Raw genomic sequence first — 26,521 nt, forward strand, 5'->3', positions numbered from 1 at the left:
ATGCAAATTTATCTCATGCATATTCATTGTCGGTATCCTGAAAACCAGACTGGTTTGATGTGTCCCTAGGACTGAGTTGAGGACCCCTACTCAGTCTAACACATAATATAATTGTTTAGTGGCAGGGCATTAAACCCCTCTCCTCTCCCCCACACTGTTTAACTTCATTCTTAGTTAAAAAGCCAAGATGGGACCGTTCTCAGCTCAAAGCCTGTTCTTGGATCTAGCCATAATGAGACCAAGCCATGACCAACGATGCCTCTTTGTGTTTCTGCAGAATTTGGAGGAGGGGGGGGAGAATTCCTGATCTCTTTATCCCCATTCCAATATGTTTTTTAATTCATACAGTATCTCTGAAAAAAATATCAAAGCACCACTGAGTCATAGCACTGCCACCATTGGGGTAAAGGATATCGCTCATTACGCAGCATCTCATAAAAGGGATGCATATGTAGTATAATATCATACATAAGTACATAAGTATTGCCATACTGGGAAAGACCAAAGGTCCATCAAGCCCAGGATCCTGTTTCCAACAGTGGCCAATCCAGATCACAAATACCTGGCAAGATTCCAAAAAAGTACAAAACATTTTATACTGCTTATCCCAGAAATAGTGGATTTTCCCCATTTAATAATGGTCTATGGACTTTTCCTTTAGGAAGCCGGCCAAACCTTTTTTAAACTCCGCTAAGCTAACCGCCTTTACCACATTCTCTGGCAACGAATTCCAGAGTTTAATTACACGTTGAGTGAAGAAACATTTTCTCCGATTTGTTTTAAATTTACTTCATCACATGCCCCCTAGTCCTAGTATTTTTGGAAAGCGTGAACAGACGCTTCACATCTACCCATTCAACTCCACTCATTATTTTACAGACCTCTATCATACCAGATGTATGAGTTTATCTTGTTGGACAGACTGGATGGACCGTACAGGTTTTTAATCTGTGTAATCATCTACTATGTTACTATATACAAGACAGCATAAGAACAATTATGAAATAACATTTACATTAACTGAGAATTGGTAGGAAAAGGATATCGTTTCCCTAAACAAACCACAGCAAAGGCGAATGACAGAACTGGAAGTAAACCCCAGGAGCTTTCCTCTCTCCTAAACTCATGTACAAACCACCAGAGCACACCTCCTCTTAGCAAGTATGTTGCCAAACAAGCTAAACAAGCCAGCAGTTCATTGGAAAACCTTTTCAAGTTTAAACCAGTCACAGGGCTCCATCTCCATAATGTGGCAACCAGTGCTAGCAGCACTCCTATGTGGGCACTGAGCTGGGTTACAATTTCCAATGCATTAGCTGTGTTTTGGGCTCAGATTCTAGACAGAAACCCTTTGTTTGAAAGGTAGAGATGCAGGTACACAGGAGCTGCAAACACTCTTCAAGTTGCTGCTGCCACTATATTATCCACACAAAGTGATACATTACTGCGTTTTGAGTGGCTCCTCAGGACAGACTTGCTGCTAGGCTACAGCAAACTGGCAAGTTTGAGCACTGTATAAAATCCAGTTTAAAGAAAATTGAGCCTTCTTTGAAACCGGTCATGCCTTAAAGTGATTCACCTTAGTACTAAAATAAGGAGCATTGACTGCATTTTCAGAAATCTACCTATGATCAAAAAGTTCATTCCCTCATGTGACGGGGTGTACCTGTTGCACAGGGAGGGGAAGGGAACATCCACTTTCATACCTGGTAAAGATCAGATCATTTGAACTGATGAACTCATCCTCCACTGTTTTAGGATTCCTCTCTGTTCTTCTTAGCTTCCTGTTTGCCACTTTGCCACTTCCTGTCTGATGTGCAAGTTACATAGAAAGCTCAAAAGAATAAAGACTTGCAAGACGACGGTGGGTGCTATGAGGTGTATGTCAGGCTTTACATCTAAGTACGAAAAATATAAGTACTTTTGGACTAAGCTCATTACTGATTAAAACTGGGCCTGATTATAGAGCTAGATGTGTAAATGGCTTCCCTTACGGGAGGTAATTCTCGGTAGGTTACCTAAAGTTAGTCACCGGGATACTGCACACTAAGCCAGAATTCTATAATGCCAATTGCATGCGCAATTGCAATTATAGACTGCTAGCAGAAGTCTGTATTTACATACCTAACTTTAGGCGTGAGCACTTACACTACCTCAAAAAGGCTGATGTAAATGCTCGCACCTAGGGTTACCATATTTGCCCTAAGGAAAAAAAGAGGACACGTGGCCTGCCCCCGTTACACCCTCACACCATCCCACCACACCCCGTCACACCCCACCCCACCCCGTCACTTTGACCCCCCCCAAAGAAAGACAGATTCACTCTCTCCCCCGTGTAGATCCGCTCCCCAATTTTCCAGATTCCCCCCAACCACATGACTCCATTCACTACCCCTCCCCTCCCTTCCTTTACCTTAGTTTGGTGCCCTGGTGGTCTATTGACCTCGTCGGGGCAGTGGAAGTCTCGGGAGGCCTCCGCTCGAACTCTTGGCCATTTTGAATCAGTGCCGGGAGAAAGACAGTCTGCAGACGCGCCGGGCAGGAAAGACGGGGGCTCTTTCCTGCCCCGAAGAGGTCACTAGACCACCAGGGCACCACACTAAGGTAAAGGAGGGAGGATAGGACGCCCGCCTGCCCATCTGGCCGCCAGCCTGCCCATTCTTCCGCAAATCCGGACAAACGGCAAGCTGGCAAAACCTGCCCGTGTTCTCAAAAACAGAACATTCCGGGTAAAACCGGACGTATGGTAACACTACTCTTACTGCTGGAAGTTAGATGTGTAACTGATATATTCTACAGCTTGTCTGCACACATGCTGAGCACATCCGTGACCCTCCCAGGTCCATGCCCCCTTGCAGTTGCTACAAATTTTGTGCAAACAGGGCTCCTTTTACTAAGTCGCAGGTAAAAGGAGGCCTGCATTAGCATTAGTACGTTTTTGACACGTGATGAGGCCCCCTTTTACTGCAGCAGGTAAAAGGCTGTATTTTTTTCATGAAAAGAAATGGCCGTAGAGTACGTGAACCACTTACCGCGTGGCCATTTCGGGGGGGGGGGGGCGGTAAGGGTGTCTCAGCATTTACTGTCAGCTGATTTCTACCGTGAGCTAAAAATGCTACCATGGAGAGAGAGGGCATCAGCAATACGGTTGTCAACTCCTGGCACGTGCTTTGCGCGGGCAGTCAGGTTAAGTTGCAGGCACCGGAGGACAAAATGCCGGAGGAGTGCAGCAGTGTGAGGGCAGCGCGCCGTCTGCTGGTTGATGATGTCAACGACCGCGGCATTGTCTGACCAAAGGACTACACTTTTATTGGCCAGTGCGAGGTCCCAAACGTGTACAGCAGCAACAATGGGGAACAATGAGGAAGGTGATGTTCTTGGTAAGGGCGGAGTGGGTCCAATGTAGTGGCCAAGGGGCTGCAAACCAATCCCCGTTGAAATAGGCTCCGCACCCAGAGGATCCTGCAGCGTCAGTATAGAGGCAAAGGTTGACACTGGACGACGGGGGAGATTGTATCATGGCTCTACCATTGAAGTCCTTCACGAAACGAAGCCAGATGTGCAGGTCCAGCCGGAGGGGGCGCAAAATGCGCAGGTGGTGGTGCTTTCTCGCTATGCCAATAGTTGAGGCGGCAAGCCTGCGAACAAATATTCTACCCATAGGGATGACCCTGCAGGCAAAGTTGAGGGAGCCATTAAGGGACAGCCAATAAGCACACAGATATGGAATGCACTACCCATGGCCCTGAAAACCATGGACAACTTAACCAGCTTTCGCAAATCTTTGAAGACACATCTCTTCAACAAAGCCTACAAAAGAAATCCTAATGAAACTAATCACTCCTAAACTACCCAAGTGCTTCAAAAACACCTCTCACACGACCTTACCTATCACCTTTCCATTTAAATCCTCATCTACCTTCAGCTTATTACCGACTGTATTTAAGATCATGTAATGACTATATCATAATAACACTCTGTAAGCCACATTGAGCCTGCAAAAAGGTGGGATAATGTGGGGTACAAATGCAATAAATAAATAAATAAATAAATAAAAGACCCCCCCCCCTTAGTAAATGTAACTAGTTACTGTACTTAAGTAAAAGTTTTGTTACTTTTACTTGTAAAGAAGTACAGGAATAATCTTACTTTTACTGAAGTAATAATTTTACCAATTTGTACTACTTTTACCTAGTTACTTCTGATGCTTGCAGTTAAAAGTAAAAAGTACAAGGGGCAGAGAGTAAACCAAATGAAACAGCAAAACCTGGAACAGGATTTTGCCATTTCAAACCTCGTCACACAAACAGTGGATCATCTCATCTTAAATGTAGGTGTTCACGGAATACAACCTATGCGAACAGTAGAATTGCCTCTACTTGTTAAATTGGTTACTAGTCTCCAGCCAAACAGAACAGTGATGAGTTCGGTCCCTTTAAAGCGGAGATGAAGCTGAAGTTGGTTGCCGTTCTTGTTGAACAGACGTGTGTCTATCACAACAGACTGCTGGACATCCCATGGAAAATTTTCTATTGACATGACAGTCCACTGGATTGATACTCTGCTTGTCTGGCCTTAAGAGTTTCCAAACATATGACGTTCTTTTTTTTTTTTTAAAGTATTTTTATTAAGTTTTCAACAAATAAAGTACAAATGCTCATAACAACATCTAGTTCACCTTCTTACATGTTCCAACCTCCCTCCCTTCCCTCCCCCCCTGCATATGTTATCGATAATGACCATAATGTCCACATATTGTTGTTTGGGCCCAGTTCGATATCAAGGAGTTACTATTATTTTTGGCGTGTCTAAATCCACACCCGCTGTCCGTCTCCATGTCGAATATTTGTCCCATTGTTTATAAAATTGCGTGATCCGTCCTGACTTTATCGCTGTCATTTTAGACATTTGATAAAGATAGTCCATCTTGTGTGTCACCTTTATCACTGGTGGCATCGTGGGCTGCTTCCATGTCGATGCCAATGTAATTTTTCCTGCGACTAGCCACATCGATGCCAGCCGGTATGTTTCCATGGGGATGTTTGCTGGTTGAAAATGTAGTAGACATGTCTCTGCCTTAAAATCATATGGTTTCCCTATGATTTTTTCTAGCGTTTGGATTAGTTCACGCCAGTAGTTCTGTGCCTTAGGGCATGTCCACCATATGTGAGTCATATCACCCTTCTCCTCGCACCCCCTCCAACACCATCCATTACCTTTCTTATACATTTTTGCTATTTTGTGAGGAGTCATGTACCATTGGTAGAGCATTTTATATCCATTTTCTATCAGTGAGCTAGAGATAGAAACTCTTAGCATATTCCTCAGTGCCTTATCCCACTTGTTGGTATCATAGCTTATCTTTAAATCTTTCTCCCACCTTTGGGTGTAATATGTTAATGGATTATTATATGATCCCAATGCTTTGTATAGCCGAGATATGCATCCTCTTTGATAACTTCCTCCCATAGCTATCTCTAAGGCAGTATCTTCCATATTCAATTCCTTTTTTGCCCTCCTATTTATATAATCGTGGATTCTAGTGTAATGATAGTGGTGTGACCCTGGAAGATCATATTCTTCTTGTATTTCTGCAAATGGAATCATAGTCCCTTCTTCCCATAGCTGGTTCAAAGCCTCTAATCCCTTATGTTTCCAAATCCTAAACACATTATCAGCTGTCCCTATAGGACTTCCCATTGCTGTCTGTATCTTCATACGCCTAAAGTGTTTCCTTCCTGGGAAAAATTTTTGCCTTAGGGTATTCCAAGTTTGTAAGGGGAACCGTATTGCCAGTGGCGCCCCTCCTATATATGTTAGTAATTGCCTCTGTGTGACCCATAGTATTGTATCTAAGTTCTTCATACCCATCCAATATTGCTCTATTTGTATCCAGGGCTTTAAAGCTTTGGAACCCCATGCCACCAGCACGCGTAATTGGGCAGCTTGATAGTATTGGAGGAAATTGGGTACTCCCATGCCCCCCCTGTCTTTATGTTGAAACATAATAGCTGCCCTTACTCTAGGTGGTTTATGTTGCCATATGTAAGCGAATACTTTGCGATGTAAGCGACGAAAAAACTGCCTAGGGATCGGTAGGGGTAGTGCCAAGAATAAGTATAAAATCTTTGGTAGGATTATCATTTTTACTGCTGATATCCGTCCCAACCATGACAATTCCAGCCCTTCCCACCTCTCCAATTCCTGGAATAATTCATGAATTTTATAGGGAAAATTTGCCTCAAATAGATCTGTTATTTTAGCTGTTAGATTGATCCCCAGGTATCGCAGTGATCGGGTAACCCAGCGGAACGCATTTTGTTGTCTCAGAGACTGTTTCGTCTCCTCAGATAGGCCCACCCCCATTATCTCTGATTTGTCCATGTTCACCCGAAATCCCGACAACCTCCCATATTCTTCTAGACTTATCATTACCCCTGCCAATGACTCTTGAGCCCGGGTTAATGTAAGCAAAATGTCGTCTGCAAACAACATTATTTTGTAAGTTTCCTCCCCTAGTGTCAAACCGTGTACATCCATATGTTGTCTAATGTTTTGGGCCAACGGTTCTATTGTGAGTGCAAATAGTAATGGGGATAATGCACACCCCTGACGAGTACCCCTCCCTAGGTGTATTAATTCAGTGACCGAGCCATTAATTCGTAGTTTAGCTATGGGGTCAGCATAGAGTAGTGCTAGCCATGACATGAATCGTCCCGATATACCCATCTGTTCTAGTACTGAGAACATAAATGCCCATCGGACACGATCAAACGCCTTTTCGGCATCTAGAGATAATAGCAGTGTTGGTTGTTTCGTGTCCCCTGCTTCATGAATGAGATGGATCGCTCTCCGTATATTATCAAATGTTTGTCTCCCTTCTATGAACCCAGTTTGGTCAGCGTGAACTAACTTCGATATCACATGTTGTAATCGGTGGGCTAGGATTTTTGTAAAGATTTTATAGTCTGACCCTAATAGTGAAATTGGTCTATATGACCCACATCTCTGTGGGTCTTTTCCAGGTTTCAATAATAGTGTTATATTTGCCAGTCGCCATGAATATGGTAACTCTGCTTGAGCGTCCATTTCGTTAAATACTCGAACCAATACTGGGGCCAACAAATTACTATATTTTTTATAGTATTTGTTTGTGTACCCATCTGGGCCCGGGGCCTTCCCATTCGGCAGATTCCGGATGGCCCACTGCACTTCTTCTAGGGTGATTGGATGGGATAATGTCTCTGCTTCCCCTCCTGTCAGTTTGGATAACTTTGTCTGGTTCAGATATTTATGGGTTTCTTGTGATGTTGCTAAGTCCTCAGCCTGGTATAATCCCTGGTAGAATTTATGGAAGACATCTTTGATGTCTTCTAATTTAGTGCATACTTTCCCTTCGTCTGCTTGGATTGTGTGTATATATGAGTTTAGGGCACGTTTCTTCAATTTGTGTGCTAATAATCTCGATGTTCTATTGCCAAATTCGAAATGTGTTTGTCTGACCTGTTGTAGTTGCTCAGCTACTTCCGCTAGTTGTATTTCTCTCAGAGCCAGTTGTATAGCATGTATGCGATTTTTATCCTCTTTTGACAGTGATTGCCGCTGAGAATGCAAAGTCAATCTCAGTAATTCCGCATGTAAGGCTTGTGTTTGAATATTCGTTTGTTTCCTAAGATGTGCTTGTATCGCTATTATTTTTCCCCTAATTACTGCCTTTAGGCCCTCCCATAGTATCTGTGTTGTAACCTCCCCATTATCATTGATAGTTAGATATTCCTTTATCTCTGCTTCTATGCGTGCAATCACTGTAGTGTTTGCTAGTAATTCATCTTTAAACCGCCATATTGGGGCCTCTGGGGATCTCACCACCCATTCCAATTCTAGAGTAACCGGGGCATGGTCCGACCATGTTCTAGGGTGTATTGATATATCTTCTATTTTTGAGAATATACTAGGGGGTCCTAGCCACAGGTCTATGCGTGATTGTGAATCATGAACCCCCGAGTAGTATGTGTACCCCCTGGCTTGTGGGTGTTGGTGGCGCCAGAGATCTAATAGATGCCAAGTTTCCAGGAATTTGTGTAGCTGGGCCCTTTCTGATTGAGCATATCTTACTCCTTCTGTTGAGTTGTCTAGTTTCGGGCATATCGTCAAGTTAAAGTCACCACCCACTAGCAGTGTGCCCTCTATATTCTTACTCAGTATTTTAGATACTTCTCTATAGAAGGCTCCTTGACGTTCATTTGGGGCATATATGTTTACTAAGGAAAGTGTCTCCGTCCCCAATTTCACCACCAAGATTAAATATCTGCCTTCTCTGTCCCTTATTATATTCTGTATCTGCCATGGGTATTTGTTAGTCAATATAATCATTACTCCCTTTTTCTTTTTTTCTTTATGATTGGATGCAAAATATATGTGTTGGCCCCTGTTCCCTTGGCATATATGTTCCTTAACTGGTAGCAGGTGTGTTTCCTGTATAAAGGACACATCTGCCTTTAAGCGTTGTGTCTCTTTGAATAAAAGCTGGCGTTTTGTAGGTGAATTTAGTCCCTTGACATTAAGGGTCATCCATGTGATCTTACTCATCCCCAGGTCTTGTGTAATGTTTTGTAGTTCCTATCCCCTGTCTGAAATCTCATTAGCAACTCCACTTTTATGTTAAATATGGTCATTAAGTTCTCATGTTTACTTCTTCTATCTCCCTTCCCCTCCCCCCTCCCTTTTTTTCCCCTCCCTCCTAGTTGGCACATTTGCATCCCGTGCATAGATGTGCCTTTGGGGAAGCGACCTCACCCCCCTTTTTACTCATACTTATAACATAACCCATCTTTAAAACAATATCAAAACAACAAGTTGTATTATATAGTAACCTTAACACACCTACTATTTCTTATAGATCAAATGCATGTCTTATAGTAGAGTAAGTCTATCTATTGTTTCCTTGCCTTTATGGCTTGTTCTGTGGGTAGTCCCCTTTCTGTTGTTTATTGTCCACTGGATTCCTGTACTGTTCTCAGCCTGGGGTCCGAGTATTGTCTCTGAAGGCGTCCTCTACCTTTTGTCACTCTTTGCCATCTCGGCTTGCTCGATTTAGTCGATGCAGGAGGCTGAGTTGTAATCCCTTCCCCCGCGTTGATGTTGTCAGGCAGTATTTCTCTTGCTTCTTCTAGGCTTCGTATTTGATGGAGCTTGCCGTCTTTGTAGAAGCGTAAGGCAAAGGGATAGCCCCATCGATATCGGATCCCTTCTTTTTGTAGCATTTGTGTGAGAGATTTCAGCTCCATTCTCCTTTTCAGGGTGCAGGCTGCTAGATCTTGATAGCAATATATCACATTTGAGTCCCATTGAAAGTCTTTTGTCGCTCGAGACGCCTGCATAATTTTTTCTTTTAGCTTAAAATCTGCAAAGCATGCTATTATATCCCGTGGTCTATTTGCTCTTGGTGATCCTAGCGCCCTATGGGCGCGTACAATCTGGATCTCTGTTGGTTCCTCCGTAATTTGTAGTGTGGCCAGCAGTGCGCTTGCGATCTTTTGCACCACCTCCTCACAGTCAGTATATATTGGGACCTCTGGGAGTCCTCTAAATCTTATATTATTTCTTCTGCTGCGGTTCTCTAGGTCTTCTAGTTTGTCCCAGATCTGTTGGACCTCTTGTTTAGATTCGGCTGTATGTCTATTTAAGCTCTGTATGGCCTCGGCCTGCTCTTCCAGTCTGTCCTCGTTCTCTGCCACGCGAACACCGAGCGCTCCTATTTCTCCTCTTAGGTCTGCGCCCAGTGTCGCGAGATCCGACCGCATGGCCTTCAGGTCTGCTTGTATTTCCTTCACCCAAGCGCCGATATCCCGCAATGTTGTCTCCTCTTGTCCCGGGCCATCCCCAGACTCGAATAAGGATGGAGAGCTATGCTCTTGTTGCTCGTTTGGTGAGTCGGGTGGCCGGTCCACCGGGGCGTCGCCATTTTTGTTCGCAGCAATGTTTGCATAGGCGAACGCTGACAGATCCACCACGGCGGTTTGTGATAGCATCTTTCCTTGCTGCCTGATGTTTATTCTTGTTTATCGCTCTTCAATTCTCGTTTCCCGTTCTTATTTCAGGGTAGTTTTATTATTTTTGCTCGGGGCTCGTCGGAGCTCTTGGCTTATGCTGCCATCTCCGCTGGTGACGTCACTTCCTCCGTCAACATATGACGTTCTTACATCAGTTCTTGAACATAGTTTGCCATCAGACGAAAAATACTTAGAACAACAACACAACTTTGTGAAACTCTTCTCTGTAATTGGGCAGCATGACAATGATAACAAAGATGAAGATGCAAGTGATGAATCAGCAATACTACTAATGCAGATGTTTCAGACAGAGATTCCTTTGATCCACACCTGCAGGCCCAGACAGAAGACATCAGTAATATTGCAGCCTGGCCTGATTTGAAGAAACTTTTTTATCAGACTCAACAATCCACTTCCTGATAGTGCAGTCACTGAACACCTTTTTAGTTGCGATGGATTAAAGACTCAGAAGCGCACACACATGAGTGACAGTCATTTCAAAGTAGGGCTCTGTTTTCTAAGGTGCACTAGCATTTTTAGCACATGCTAACATTAAAGACACCGATTTTAACTGGCCACTTAAAGTCAGACTGGCCAAAGTTATTCCACCTATTGTGCCAAACTTGGACGGTCTAGTTTTGAAAATCAGCGGATAGTCGGTTATATCGCCTGATATAACCGGCTATCTTTAAGCTGCTAACTGGCGATATTCCCTACCAGATAGCCGGCCATCCAGCACTAATTAGCCACTTAAGTGCCATTTTAGAAGGCCATTTGCTTTTAAATATCAGGCAGAGATTTTCTTTTAAGATTCTCCTTTTAGCTCATAAGGCTTTTTATGAATTAAAACCACCGTATTTAAGTACTTTGACAATTTCATAAATTCCAGGAAGGGTACTCAGATCTATGTAAGATTTTAGAATGGTAGTGGTCCTCAAGAACTAGAGTAAGGGGAGATTGGGCAACAGAAAGACCGCCTTCTTTGTGGAATGCTATACCAAAAGTTATACGTGCAGAATTGAACTTAACGAAGGTCAAGACTACGCTTAAAAATGTTTATTTTCGGCAGGCATTTGATTTTATTGGAAAACAGGATATAAGGGTTTATTAGGAGACTGTTAATGTGCCCATGATACTTCTTTGTCTATATTTTGTGAAACCGTTATTAGGTCTTTCCTATCATATCTAAATAAATAAATAAATAAATAAATAAATATGGAATGGCGTTCTTTTCTTTTAAATGTGTGATTCTAATTTTTGTTAACCGCCTTGATCTGTATAAGGTAAGCATTATATTAAATTTTTATAATAAACATAATAAGCATAAACATAAAATTACCATAATATAAAACCAAGAAAAGGAACACCATAGTTTTGATGGAAAAGGAGTACATTCTCACCAACAGTAAGTATAAAGGACAAATATGTAGATTCGCGCACCTTAATTTAGGCATGCTGATGTCGGATTACACTGCCTGTGCTATTAGATACCTAAATGGCAGCGCCTCATTACGCAATTGCCTCCACTGAGCATGGAAATCCATGCTAATTTGCTGCTTATGGAATAATTTGTTTATTTCCAGCCTAATGCTGAATCTTTTCTTCATTGCCGGAGGTAAAATAAAGTTTTTACTTTCCACTGATTTCAAGTTAATGATACGTTTAAAAAATATCAACCACCAATGATCTGAGATTCCTCAGCAGGGAATTCTTGGAAATGGGATTCCTGATTTGGGGACCCACAGACATCCGATACCCAAGTCCTTATTCAAGGATCTCTGTTCCTGGATGGCTCAAGCCTGGGACCCTCCACACCCTCAACCTACTCATCCATCTACCTATTTTGACCCACCCTCATCTATCCCTCACCCATCTACATACCCCATCCATCCTCCTTCCTATTCACCCTCACTCATCCTTCTATTCACCTATCCTTGTCAACCAATGGAATGATTAGGAGTATGTTTTCCATGTGGGTGCTCTCCTTGCCCTCTGGTGGCCAGAATTGGTGGCTGCTATGGACTGTTTTCTGCTGTCTTCCATGTTCCAGACTTCAGTGAGTCCGGTCCGGATTTTCCAGGTTGCCAGACTTGCTCTGCTGGTTTGTCCTGGAACAGCAACCTTACTTTGCTGGTGATTTACTGCAGCTGTGGGTCAGCTGCTGAGGGGCTTATTAGCTTCAGTGAGCCTTGCTTGCCTTGCCTTGGTATCAAAGGTCATCCTGAGTTCCTGTTGGTTTGTTGGAGTTCCTGCTCTGTACGTTTCCTGTGTGTTTGACCCTTCGCCTGGACCTGGACTTTGATTTTGCTTTCTGCCTGCCTAAAAGACTCTGGTTAGTTTATGGATTACCCGTGTTTGCTGCCTGCCCTTTGACTTTGCTGTGCTACTGGATATTGTTACTGTCTACTATTAAAGCCTCTTCTAGTTATATTCTGTGGTTCCTGCCTGTTGTGTTCAGCACTGCTTTCTGCTTGGGTGATTTGCCTGCCGCTGCCACTCCTTGGCAGTGGCCCAAGGGCGCACAATTTCAGAGACTGGGGGAGAGCCCTGACATAAACATAGACTTCCATGTGTAATCCTTGCAGTTAAATAGAAGTTAACATTGCTCCCATTTTAACATAAAATGTTATTTAACTCAGATTTAGCAAACAATTTTACTTATGTATATCCATTTTTTTTAATTTGTACCCCGCGCTTTCCCACTCATGGCAGGCTCAATGCAGCTTAGGTACTTATTTGTACCTGGGGCAATGGAGGGTTAAGTGACTTGCCCAGAGTCACAAGGAGCTGCCTGTGCCTGCAGTGGGAATCGAACCCAGTTCCCCAGGACCAAAGTCCACCACTCTAACCACTAGGCCACTCCTCCACTCTACTTTCCTGCTTAGCTGTTTAAACTCAAAACAACTCATGCACTCCTCAGAGTCTATTTACTAAAATTCTACAAAGGTTTGCTCTTACCATACATTAAATGCTAAACTTAACAGGCAGTAAGTGCAAAGCCTGTTACTAACTGTTGGGGGGCACTCCTAGCATCTTCTCATACAGTTACCACACAGAAAAGGTCTTTACTACAAGCCATGTGTATTGACAATTAAAAGGTAGAACACGGTAGGAGTTTGTGGTCTGCAGACAGCATACAAGAGGTCAACAGGAACAGATTACACTTCAGAATGGTGTAAATATGTATTCATCAATAGAGATCTACAGAGAAATGCCCGACCTGGACCATGTCTCGCCCAGGCAAAAGACTGTATCAGGGGCAACTGTACATACAACAGTAACTGAAAGAGAGAAGGAGAGAGAGATAAGTAAATCATAAAAAACAATTCAAATAAAAACTTCCATAAGATACCATATACAGTACATAAAAGTAAATCATGGAAACCAACTCAAATAAAAAATCCATAGAGGACATATAAAAGTTACATACTCACAGGAGATCAACTAATCACATAAAAACCTGGAGCATTCAAAAAGGCTAAAATAAAACATGAACAATGATAAAAACTACTACAAGCTGTACAACAATTCAAAAGCAGGTAAAAGAATTATGTAAGCAAACAGGTAGCCACTCAAAGTACTGCTGGGTGAGTTTGTTTACATAATTCTTTTACCCGCTTTTGAATTGTTTTATTGATTGTAGTAGTTTTTAATTATTGATTATTTATTATCGACACAGCTCTTTGCCTTGGTGAAACATTGTAAGATTTCTATCGATGAATAAATCTTTTACACCATTCTGAAGTGTGATCTGCTCCTCTTCACCTCTTGACAATTAAAGGGCAATTGTACAAATTGATGCCTCAATCTAGGCCCCCCCCCCCAAAGCCATGTACATATCGTGAATTCTATAATGGCATTTTGGTGCCAAGATTCCATTATAGAATAGTAGCTTAAAGTTGGCATTAGTACACCCATGTGTAGGCGTGCCCTCCTATGCCAAGTCAGTGGCAAGTGTTGCCACTGACTTGCCACGTGTTAAGATGGTGCACAGATTATAGTAGTAGTCTATAAACTACGTAGTTGATATTCAAAACAATTTAACCAGCTAGAAATGGCCGCCAACTGGTTAATTCTACAAATGGTGCTCAAAGTTAGGCACCGGGAAGATCACGCGCCAAGCATCAATTCTATGAAGGTCACTTAGCACTATTTATAGAATAGTGCTTAGCGCTGATTCTCGTGCTCGAAGATTTACGCTTGAAAAAACCTGGTGGAAATTCTGGCAACCAACAACAGTTGGGTGTGTAAATGACCCTATTCTGTAACACTGCACATAAATTTTGGGAGCAATCCTTATCCACTCATGCCCCACCCCCTTTTGAGTTGCTCACAAGAGAATTTAGGTGCGCAGTATTATATAATAGCACATAGGCAGATCTGCGTATGTCCTAATTATTGCTAATTAATGTCAATAATTGACTGTTAATGGATTAACTAATTAGTTTGTGTGCAGATTTGGAATCCACGCCCAAATTTAGGTGACCTTCAAAGAATCTGGGGGATAAGTTTTTAAATTGTGCATGTTTTGGCCAGGGCATTGCATGAGGGATTAAGGGAGTCATTCTCTTTAATCCCTTGTAGTTTTTGCTGCTTACAAAATGCAACTATACTACAATTACAGACTCATTACTCAACTAGAAGTATTTACATTTGTAAGTGCAAAGTGATGCACACTGAGAAAAATAATCCAAATCATATTTATCTGCTGCTAGGGTCCACCTTAGCAGTCAGCACTCAAGACAACGATCTAGGTTTCATTGCAGACAATAAGCTGACGTTTTCTGCCCAGTGTGTGGTGGCAGCCAAAAAAAGCAAGCAGGATGCTAGGAATTATTAGGAAAGGGATGCAAAATAAGACCAAGAATATTATAATGACTCTGTATTGCTCCACGGTATTGCGTCCAATACCTTGAGTATTGCATTTAATTCTGTTCACTATATCTCAAAAAAGGTATAGCAGAATTAGAAAAAGTTCAAAGAAGAGCCACCAAAATGATAAAGAAGATGGAACTTCTCACATACGAGGAAAGGCTAAAGAGATTACGGCTTGGTAGCATGGAATTGATAGAAGGGATAGGTAGCATGGAATCGGTAGCAGAGATTGGTAGCATGGAATGCTGCTACTAATTGGGTTTCTGCCAGGTATTTGTGACCTGGGTTGGCTACTGTTAGAAGCAGGATACTGGGTTAGATGGACCATTGCTTTTCTGTGAAGTTCTGAGAGAAGAGGACATTTCTCTGGTAAATGAACATTATTTTGCTCTCTGCTGTGGGAACAAAGACTGGGGTTTAAAGGAGGAACTGTAGGTTAGTGATAGGCAGAAAAAAATATATAAAAAAGTAAACTTTATCAACTAATCTCCCTTTCCCCATAGTTTTAAAATGAAATTTTCTCTAGATGTAGACACTTTTCCCTTAGTTTTAAACTGAAACTTTTTCTATAGGTAGAAACTTAACTGCCAAAGAACTTTAAAAAGGATAGTAGGAAGATCCAAATCTTGTTCTAAAAGACAGTTATTTTCTGTTCTTTGTTTGCTAGAGAGGTAGCAATGCTACTGACCTGTATTAGGTGTTAATTAAGGTGTGAGGAAGCAGAATATTTGCAAAAGCTATTAAGGGCAATCTGATTACTGGGTTAGCTTGAACTTTCTGCCACATCCTACAACATTAACAGATAGCCTCTAGAAGGCACAGCAGGACCTAGTTTAATCTTTGGTCTTTATGGAACAAGATGTAAGAGATCTGCCTGTATTGGAAATGGTTTTCAAGGGTGATAATGCAGAGGAACTGAAATAAATCTTGGTGAACCTGAAAGATGTACTGAGCCAAACTGACTAATTAAAGAGTAGTAAATCACCTGGACTGGATGGCATACATCCAAGGGAACTCAAAGAACTCAAGAATGAAATTGCTGATCTGCTGTTAGTAATATGTAACCTGTCGTTAAAATTGTCCGTAGTACATGAAGATTGGAGGGTGGCCAATGTGACGCTGATTTTTAAAAAGGGTTCCAGGAGCGATCTGGGAAATTACAGACCAGTAAGCCTGATGTCAGTGCCGGGCAAAATAGTAGAAACTATTATAAAGAATAAAATTATAGAACACATACACAAACATAGTTTAATGGGACTGAGTGAGCGTGGGTTCAGCCAAGGGAAGTTTTTCCTCACCAATTTGTTTCATTTCTTTGAAGGCGTGAATAAACATGTGGATAAAGGTGAGTCGGTTGATGTAGTGTATCTAGATTTTCAGAAAGCTTTTGATAAAATTCCTCATGAGAGATTCCTGAGAAAATTAAAGAGTTATGGGATAGGAGGCAAGGTTGTGGTGTGGGTTAGGAACTGGTTATTGGACAGAAAACAGAGGGTAGGGTTAAATGGTCATTTCTTTCAATGGAGGGTGAACAGTGGAGTGCTGCAGGGATCAGTACTGGGACCAGTGCTATTTAACATATTTATAAATGATATGGAATTTGGAATGATGAGTAAGATGATTACATTTGCAGATGACACAAAACTATTCAAAGTTGATAAAACACATGCGGACTGTGAAATATTGCAGGAAGACCTTAGGAAATTGGAAGACTGGACATCCAAATAGCAGATGAAATTTAATGTGGACAAATGCAAGGTGAGGCACATTGGAAAGAATAATCCAAATCATAGTTACCTGATGCTAGGGTCCACTTTGGGTGTCAACATTAAAGAAAAAGATCTAAGTGTCATTGTAGATAATACGCTGAAATCTTCTGCTCAGTGTGCGACAGTGGCCAAAAAAGCAAGCAGCATGGTAGCAATTATTAGAAAAGGGACGATGAATATGACCTAAAATACTATAATGCCTTTGTATCGCTCCATGATGCAACTGCACCTTCAGTACTGCGTTCATTTCTGGTTGCCATATCTCAAAAAAGATAAAGCAGAATTAGAAAAGGTTCAAAGAAGAGTAACCAAAATGATAAAGGGGATGGAACTCCTCTCGTATGAGGAAAGGCTAAAGAGGTTAACCAGCTTATAATCGAACGAGAAAAACGCCCAAGTTCCGACCTAAATCGGGAGATGGGCGTTTATCTCACAAAAACGAATAACGCGGTATAATCAAAAGCCGAATTTGGGACGCTTTCAACTGCACTCCGTCGCGGATGCGGACAAAGTGGACGGGGGCGTGTCGAAGGCGTGTCGAAGGCGGAACTGGGGCGTGGTTATCACCCGAACAGAGATGGGCGCCCTTCGCCGATAATGGATGCGTTTGTAGCTAGAATTTAGGGCACTTTTCCTGGACCCTGTTTTTTCACGAATAAGGCCCCAAAAAGTGCCCTAAATGACCAGATTACCCCCAGAGGGAATCGGGGATGACCTCCCCTGACTCCCCCAGTGGTCACTAACCCCCTCCCACCACAAAAAAATGATGTTTCACAACTTTTTATTTTCACCCTCAAATGTCATACCCTCCTCCCAGGCAGCAGTATGCAGGTCCCTGGAGCAGTTGTTAGGGGGTGCAGTGGACGTCAGGCAGGTGGACCCAGGCCCATCCCCCCTACCTGTTACAATTGTGCTGCTTAATGCTTATTAGTCGTCCAACCCCCCCAAACCCACTGTACCCACATGTAGGTGCCCCTCTTCACCCCTTAGGGCTATAGTAATGGTGTAGACTTGTGGGCAGTGGGTTTTGAGGGGGATTTGGGGGGCTCAACACACAAGGGAAGGGTGCTATGCACCTGGGAGCTCTTTTACCTTTTTTTTTGTTTTTGTAAAAGTGCCCCCTAGGGTGCCCGGTTGGTGTCCTGGCATGTGAGGGGGACCAGTGCACTACGAATCCTGGCCCCTCCCACGAACAAATGCCTTGGATTTATTCGTTTTTGAGCTGGGCACTTTCCTTTTCCATTATCGCTGAAAAGCAAAAACGCCCAGCTCACACATTGGCGAATAAAACATGGGCGTCTATTTTTTATCGATAATACGGTTCGGTCCGCCCCTTCACGGACCCGTTCTCGGAGATTAACGCCCATGGAGATAGGCGTTTCTGTTCCATTATGCCCCTCAATGTCTCTTCAGCTTGGAAAACAGACGGCTGAGGGGAGATATGATTGAGGTCTACAAAATCTTGAGTGGTGTAGAACGAGCAGAAGTAAATCGATTTTTTGCTTGTTCCAAAAGTACAAAGACTAGGGGACACTCAAGGAAGTTACATGGAAATACTTTTAAAACAAATAGAAGAAAATGTTTTCACTCAACCAATAATTAAGCTCTGGAACTCTTTGCCGGAGGATGTAGTAACAGCGGTTAGCATATCTGGGTTTAAAAAAAATGTTTGGTCAAGTTCCTGGAGGAAAAGTCTATAGTCTGCTACTGAGACAGACATGGGGAAGCAAGTGCTTGCCCTGGGATTTGTAGCATGAAATGTTGAGGATACTGGGCTAGATGGACCATTGTTCTGACCCATTATGACTAATCTTATATAATTATTGGTCTGACCCAGTATGGCTATTCTTATGTTCTTATAAAGTTTGTAAAATGAGGCAGCTATACATGGAAGCTGCCGGGTCTGTGCCACTCATTTTTTCAATGGATATATTTGTAAAATGACTGCTCCCACTGGACGTGCCGGGAAATACCTGTGTTTTAGAAAAGGCTCTCTACATCATCAGATCTTTTTATGTAATATCACTGCAATTGAGCATTTCCTAACCTAGACATCTCAATTCTGATCTTTACATTCTATGAACAATGGGTCTTCATATATAATAAATCAAATCAAATCAGAAAATACTTAGGACCAGATATATGGAAAGGTTAGAAAATTATACCAAGAAGACTGAATTGTAGTCTGAATTCTATTGGCAACCAGGGTAGACCTTTGAAAATAGGCAAGATGTGATCTAAGCTTTTTTTTATTAGTAAGCAGGCTGCAGTATTCTGCAGCACCTGTAATCATCCTAATTCAAGAGTACCTCTACTTCAGAAGCAGGTGAAGCTCAACTGGTCTCCCAAGCCTTTAATGGAAGAAGCAACTAACTTGTTCAGTGGCATAGCTAGGACTGAATGGGTCCTGGATGGAATATTTGAGATGGGTCCCCATTAACATCATCGTTCCCAGGGTGGTGAGGACTGAGGGGAGGGGAGAAGGCACATTTCCCAAAGCTGACATATTAGGGGGGAAAAAAACTTTTTCCTACCTTTATTGTCTGAACATTGCTTTGGTCCTTGTTTCTCTCTTCTGCTTTTTTCAACTCTTTCCATGATGTTCTGTCCTTTTGACAGTTCTCTATGTCCACCATCCATCTTTCCTGTGTGTCCCTATCCATCCTGCACAGTATGTCCCCTCTGTGTTCCTGTCCCTATCCTCCCCCCATCTCTCCTATGCGTCCCTATTTTACTCTGTCCAGCACAGCCCTCTGTGTCCCTATCCCTCCCCTTCTGTCTAGTATTGTCTCTCTGCATCCCTGTCCCTATGCTCCATCCACTGCCAGCATCTCGTCCATGTCCTTGTCCCTCCCCATAAGTCCAGATTCTATCCTGTCTACGTCCCACTGCACCCCACCCCTGACCCCACCCCGTCCTCCATGGTATGGAATGTCTCTCTCTCTCTCTCCCTCCCTCTGTTGGCTCAGCATCTTGTGCTCTCTCTCTTTCCGGCGCTTCCCCCACCCCCCAAGTCCAGCCTCTGCACCCTCTTCTCCTTCCCATTTGTCCAGGTTTCTCTCTATTTTTCCCTTTGCATACCCCCACTCCTAAGTTCTAGTATCTCTCCTCCTCTCTTCCCCCTCCACTTTGCTCCAGGTCATAAGTACATAAGTAATGCCATACTGGGAAAAGACCAAGGGTCCATCGAGCCCAGCATCCTGTCCACAATAGCGGCCAATCCAGGCCAAGGGCACCTGGCAAGCTTCCCAAACGTACAAACATTCTATACATGTTATTCCTGGAATTTTGGATTTTTCCAAGTCCGTTTAGTAGCGGTTTATGGACTTGTCCTTTAGGAATCCGTCCAACCCCTTTTTAAACTCTGCTAAGCTAACCGCCTTCACCACTTTCTCCGGCAACGAATTCCAGAGTTTAATTACACGTTGGGTGAAGAAAAATTTTCTCTGATTTGTTTTAAATTTACTACACTGTAGTTTCATCGCATGCCCCCTAGTCCTAGTATTTTTGGAAAGCGTGAACAGACGTTTCACATCCACCTGTTCCACTCCACTCATTATTTTATATACCTCTATCATGTCTCCCCTCAGCCGTCTCTTCTCCAAGCTGTATAGCCCTAGCCTCCTTAGTCTTTCTTCATAGGGAAGTCGTCCCATCCCCGCTATCATTTTAGTCGCCCTTCGCTGCACCTTTTCCAATTCTACTATACAGGTCTCTCTCTCTTTCTCTCTTCCCAAGTCCAGCATCTCTCCTTCTTCCACACCAGGTCTGGCATCTCTCCATCCCCCCTGTGCCTGGGTCCAACATCAGTCTAGCTCCTCCGCAAATCGTCACCAGTCCTCCACAGCTGCAGGGCGTCACCATCAGACGCAGCGGTGAAAGTAACCTCTCTCTGGCTGCCAGAACATTTCCTCTAGACACAGGAATTTGCATCAGAGAGAAACCACATGCGGAGAAAAAGCTGTGATGCAACTTCCTGTGTGCGGCAGGCATGGAGGAAAGGTTCCGCAGGCTAGGGGGGGCACTAAGCCACCAGGATGGGTGGTGGTAGGGTTGCCCATTGGGCCACCAGGGACAGTTTTTTGGCGTCATGGGGGTTAGGGGAGCTAGAGGTCCACTGGACCTCCAGCCCTCTTGTGCCCTTGTGTTGGGGAGGGGGAATCGGGGGGCTGGGGGGAGAAGGCCACTGGGCCACCAGGGAACCTTGTCCAGGAGGGTTATGGTGGCAAATGCATGCTGTACAGGGCTCCCCATTCCCCCCCAATACTCCACAAACCCTAACGTCAGCTCCAAGCTGGCGTAGGGTTTGCCATCGGAGTAGCACCAATGTTTGGTGGGAAGGAATAGGTAATGTCCTGTTTTGCATGCATTTGCATTCTACTTGTGGTCAGAGCCAGCAAGCTCATTGTTTTATGCGCTCGCCGGCTCTGATCATGGGGGGCGAGAGCAAACCTGGACGCTCACTGACAGCTTCTAGCACCTGCGTTTGTTTCTGATCATCAGGGCATTAGTGACTTTTTAGGTTTAAGTTCATGCACAGCTCAGATTTTTCTTTTTCTTTTTTTCCATTATTACAGTAAAACCTTGGGTGAAGTGAATGTCTACCACCACAAGAGTAGGTAATTGCCTTGCCTGGTCCCTATACACATTTCATTTGGATGTCTTTAAGTGTAGTACTTTTATATTCTCACTATGGAGACCTTTTATAAAGGCACGGCAAGCCCAATTCGGCACTATCGCCAGGCTACCGCAGGAGCCCGGTGCTAGTGCCTGCCCCCACTGTGCACCATTTCCGGCGCTCAAAAAATACTTTCAATTTTTTCGCGCTGGGGCTTAACTTACTACACAGTCATTTCCTTTTTTATTTTATTTATTTGTTACATTTGTATCCCACATTTTCCCACCTATTTGCAGGCTCAATGTAGCTTACATAGTACCGTGAAGGCGTTCGCCAAGTCCGGTAGACGAACAAATACAAGGTGATGTTGAGGTCACTAAGGTAGATATGTTTCAGGTACAATTAGGGTCGAAGATAGGGAAGGTTATAAAGTGTCCGGTACAATCTTTGGCTTGCTGTGTTGTAGAGTTTGGGCCTTTATGTTGGGTCGGTGAGGTATGCCTTATTGAACAGGTTGGTTTTTAGTGATTTCCTGAAGTTTAGATGGTCGTAGATTGTTTTCACAGCTTTTGGCAGTGCGTTCCATAGTCGTGTGCTTATATAGGAGAAGCTGGATGCATAGGTTGCTTTGTATTTGAGTCCTTTGCAGTTTGCGTAGTGGAGGTTTAGGTATGTTCGTGATGATCCGGTTCTGTTTCTGGTTGGTAGATCAATGAGGTCCGTCATGTATCCTGGGACTTCACCGTAGATAATCTTGTGGACCAGGGTGCAGATTTTGAAGGTGATATGTTCTTTGATCGGTAGCCAGTGCAGTTTTAAAAAAGAAAAGCCTTTTACCCGCTGCGGTAAAAGGGGGCCTCGGCGTGCAGCAAACCCATGCAGCAATGCCACCAAAGGGGTCCTTTTACCGTAGCTTGGTGATGTTGTGGTTTTATGTATTTATGAGTTCTCATACATACCATGTGAGTAGATTTTGTTTACTCACATGATTTGCATTTTATGATTTACCCCCGTTTACTAAGCCATGCTAGCAGCTGCCATTCGCTAATGCCGACACAGCCCATTTACTTTGAATGGGCTGTGTCGGTGTTGCCACGCGGCTTAGTAAACGGGGGGGGGGGGGGGGGCAGAACGTTATTTATGATTTATATTTTATGATGAATATTTATTATGCTAATTTGATTTGAGCATGGTATTTATGTTTATTGATATGCTTCACATTTTATCATCTATTGTGTGTCATTTATAGTTTCGATTTTATAATTCTTATTTATTATACTAACCATTATTTATTTATTTGTTTAACCAGTATGTGTATTGCTACCTGAAGCTGCCCCTGGTGGACAAAACTCTTTTGTTTATGATTCCCTCCACCCAGTCAGCACTTTTCATACAGTAACTTGTCAAATACAGAACGCTTTGAGTCAAGTAAGAAACCCAGAGGTAAAAAGTGAAGTTTGCAACACTGCTTCCCATTCACCTCTTCACAATGAAGGCTCGGAATCCCCTTCCCTGAGCATTTTGCCAGACACAGACAGGAAGATTTCCTTGAGTGAACCGAGCTTTCTGGAAACCCTTCAAGCCAGAGAACACGGCTTCCCTTTTATTACCTCTGAGTATCATAGAGAATCACTTTGACATGAACATTCAACTTGGGATTTTTGTCCCAGAAATACCGAAATGATAAACAGTAAGGCCCAGACTCAGGAAATGACGCCTAAATGTGGGCGTCAGAAAAAAATCAGTGTGGAGCGCTATTCTCTAAAGGGAACTCTGAGTTGAGTGCTCATTATAGAGTCTATTCCTGCACCTACATTTGGGTGCCCCTGTATTGATGCCAGCTGAAAAATGGTGTAAATGCCGATGCTCAACTAGAGAGTAGCACGGGGACAGAAATCTTGCCCGTCCCCTGTACTAAAATAACCTGACTTGTGGTAAAATAACCCAACCTATGTCATCGTTCTGGAAATGAAAGATATCAGAGATGCACATTTCCCATACCTGACATGTTTGAATATTTTATTTTTCCATTCCATTTTGTCTGTGTCTTCTGATTTCTCTGGTTTTTTTTCCTGCCTTTCCAAGGTCTTCTGTCTATTTGCATTTCTTCTTTTTCCATGTCTGGTATCCATATTCTCTATGTCCCTATCTGTCCTGTCCAGCACCTCTCTTCTGGGTCCCTGTTCCTGTCTACTCCTCATGGGTCCAGTCCATCTTCCTCCAGCCCTTCCAGTCCCCCTCCTCAGCTTTCACCTAGCCTTTCTGATGCCCCCTCCCCAGGGTCCAGCCAGTCTCCCTCCAGCTCCTCATGCTCCCCTCCTCAGCTTTCACCCAGTCTCTCTCATGCCCCTCCTCTGCTTTCATTCAGTGACACCCACCAGACAGGACTTAACAAAAATCTGGGTTTTCTAGCCCATTATAAACCATAAAATTGTACTGCTTTGTCACCCTCCTGTCTCCATGCATATCTCCCTGTCCCTCATCCACCTGACTCTTCCTGTTTCTCACCTATCCACCCCCATCCTGTTAGACTGTCACTGAAATGCTTTGATGTTTCACTTATATATACTGTCATCTACCAACATTTGCTTGTTTCTGATCTGACAAAGAAGGGCAACCTTCAAAAGCTAATCAAGTAATGTATTAAGTTATGTCCAATAAAAAAAGGTATCATCTTATTTTCTTTTCCATGTTTTATTTTGCTTTATTTCTATTGATTACGTGTATATATCGAAACTAACTAACTCACTAAGGACCCCTTTAACAAAGCTGCTGTACCTGTATCGCTGTTTTGCCATGCATCATTGGGCCCTACCGCCAGGCTACCGCAGGACCCGGCAATAGTGAATGCCCCCAGCGAGTGCCATTTCTGGCGCTTAAAAAAAGTTTTTAAATTTTTTTTTAGCACTGGAGGCTTACCCAGCGGTAATTGGGCAGCCCCGCGTGCTGCCCAGTTACTGCCAGGTTAGAGCGGGAGACCCTACCACCTCCTAAATAGGTGGCAGTAAGGGCTCCTCTGGGAAATGGCCACGCAGCAAATGGTTCACTTACCGCACGCAACAAAACAAAGAAGCACCAAGGGCCTTCAAAAAAAGGGGAATAAAGTCTTTAATCATATACGTTGATGATACAATGCTTGAATGGACCCGACACAGTCCGTGTTTCGGTGCCCAGCGCCTGCGTCAGGGGTTCACCGCAAGTAATAGCTGACAGTATTGAGAAATGATATACTGCAACGCCGTGTGATCCCCTTCACTCAAAATAAAAAGATATTTTGATTGAACAAACGCAATCCTTCAGTCGTAAACTTGATTGAGTCTACGACTGAAGGACTGCGTTTGTTCAATCAAAATATCTTTTTATTTTGAATGCCGTTTACTTGATTGAGTCTACGACTGAAGGACTGCGTTTGTTCAATCAAAATATCTTTTTATTTTGAATGCCGTTTACTTGATTGAGTCTACGACTGAAGGATTGCGTTTGTTCAATCAAAATATCTTTTTATTTTGAGTGAAGGGGATCACACGGCGTTGCAGTATATCATTTCTCAATACTGTCAGCTATTACTTGCGGTGAACCCCTGACGCAGGTGCTGGGCGCCGAAACACGGACCGTGTCGGGTCCATTCAAGCATTGTATCATCAACGTATATGATTAAAGACTTTATTCCCCTTTTTTTGAAGGCCCTTGGTGCTTTTTTTGTTTTGTTTCTGTTTTTTTGTGCTTTGCTCCCTCTCTCTGCTATACTTCACTTACCGCACTGAAAATTTCCTTTTTAATTTCCACCTACCCTCCTCTCCTCCTTCCTGTACACATTAATTGATTTGATTTGCTTACTTCATTTTTGTCTATTAGATTGTAAGCTCTTTGAGCAGGGACTGTCTTTCTTCTATGTTTGTGCAGCGCTGCGTACGCCTTGTAGCGCTATAAAAATGCTAAATAGTAGTAGTAGTAGTATCCATTGTGATAAAAGGGAGCCTCAGTGAATGGCAAATCCACATGCCGATGCTACCGCAGGGCCCTTTTTATCGCAGCTTTGTCAAAGGGACCCTAAAGTTGTGAAGTGTGTTGTGGTAACTGCTATGTAAACCCAAGTATTATTATAAATAAATAATAATGATAAGTATTATGATGTTGTGTTCTGTGGACTAATCATTTTCCTTGTCATTCACAGTTGACCTGTTAAGATTCTGCTTGTGATGTTCTATCATATTCCGGATAAGTGCTGCGAACATTACTTTGACAGTCCATCAACCCTGCCCTTTTTCTCTCTTCCTTTTCGAGCTAACTGGTTGCATGAGGTTGACCAAGAAGCTGGTTGTTGCACGCCAGAATGACCTTGGTCTGATGCAGCGATAATAAAATTGATCCACACATTCCCTGAAAATGGTGCCCCAGCTCAGAGCACATACGATTATACTGCAATGGCTCCAGCACTGAGCGGAAATTGAACGAGTCATAGAAACTAAACTGCTGCAAGACCAAGACAAGACACAATTTATACACTATGAAGACCCATATAGCAAAGGGAAAAAAGAGCTACAATACCTTAGGAACTCACACTGTAGTAACACCTCAACAAAGAAGATTATTTCTGGAAATAATTTCTATTCACAAGTAAAATAGACATTATCTTGTAATTTAACAAACTTGAAGAGTCTTCTGGAACACTTTTAGCAAAAAAAACAAACCTCTAATAAATGAAGCAGCAGTTCCCCCGATACATAAAAAGTTGAATTTGCTGATACAGACTACTCAAAATTCGAAGTTTTTTAAAAAATGCCCCTTTTGGGTGTAGCTGAAAGGTTCACACACAGAAACAATGAAAAATGAAGGCAGATAAAGACCATTCCCCTGATATTCAGCCGGCAGCAGGCAGTACTTTGACTGCCTGCTATTAGCACAGAGCCGGTGGGGGGAGGCGGGGCTGGTGGTTGGGAGACGGGGCTAGTGCTGGGCAAGACTTCTACGGTCTGTGCCCTAAAAATGGCAGATACAAATCAAGGTAGGGTATACACAAAAAGTAGCACATATGAGTTTATCTTGTTGGGCAGACTGGATGGACCGTGCAGGTCTTTTTCTGCCGTCAACTACTATGTTACTATCGTTACTATGTAACCTGGATATACAATGCCAGCCTGTTTCTGGTGACCGGCATTGAATATCTGGGTTTTTCAATGCCAGCTATCACATGACTGGTTAAATTG

At 43.1% G+C, this 26,521-nt stretch overlaps 1 protein-coding gene across 1 annotated transcript in view; it reads right to left on the reverse strand.

Annotated features, from left to right (window-relative positions):
• Positions 1 to 26,521, reverse strand: part of GNAS (GNAS complex locus) — a 331,291-nt gene that overhangs the window by 209,445 nt on the left and 95,325 nt on the right. The gene's annotated exons all lie outside the window — the stretch shown is intronic.

This window comes from Microcaecilia unicolor, chromosome 8, assembly GCF_901765095.1.
Source record: "Microcaecilia unicolor chromosome 8, aMicUni1.1, whole genome shotgun sequence".
Lineage (NCBI taxonomy): Eukaryota > Metazoa > Chordata > Amphibia > Gymnophiona > Siphonopidae > Microcaecilia > Microcaecilia unicolor.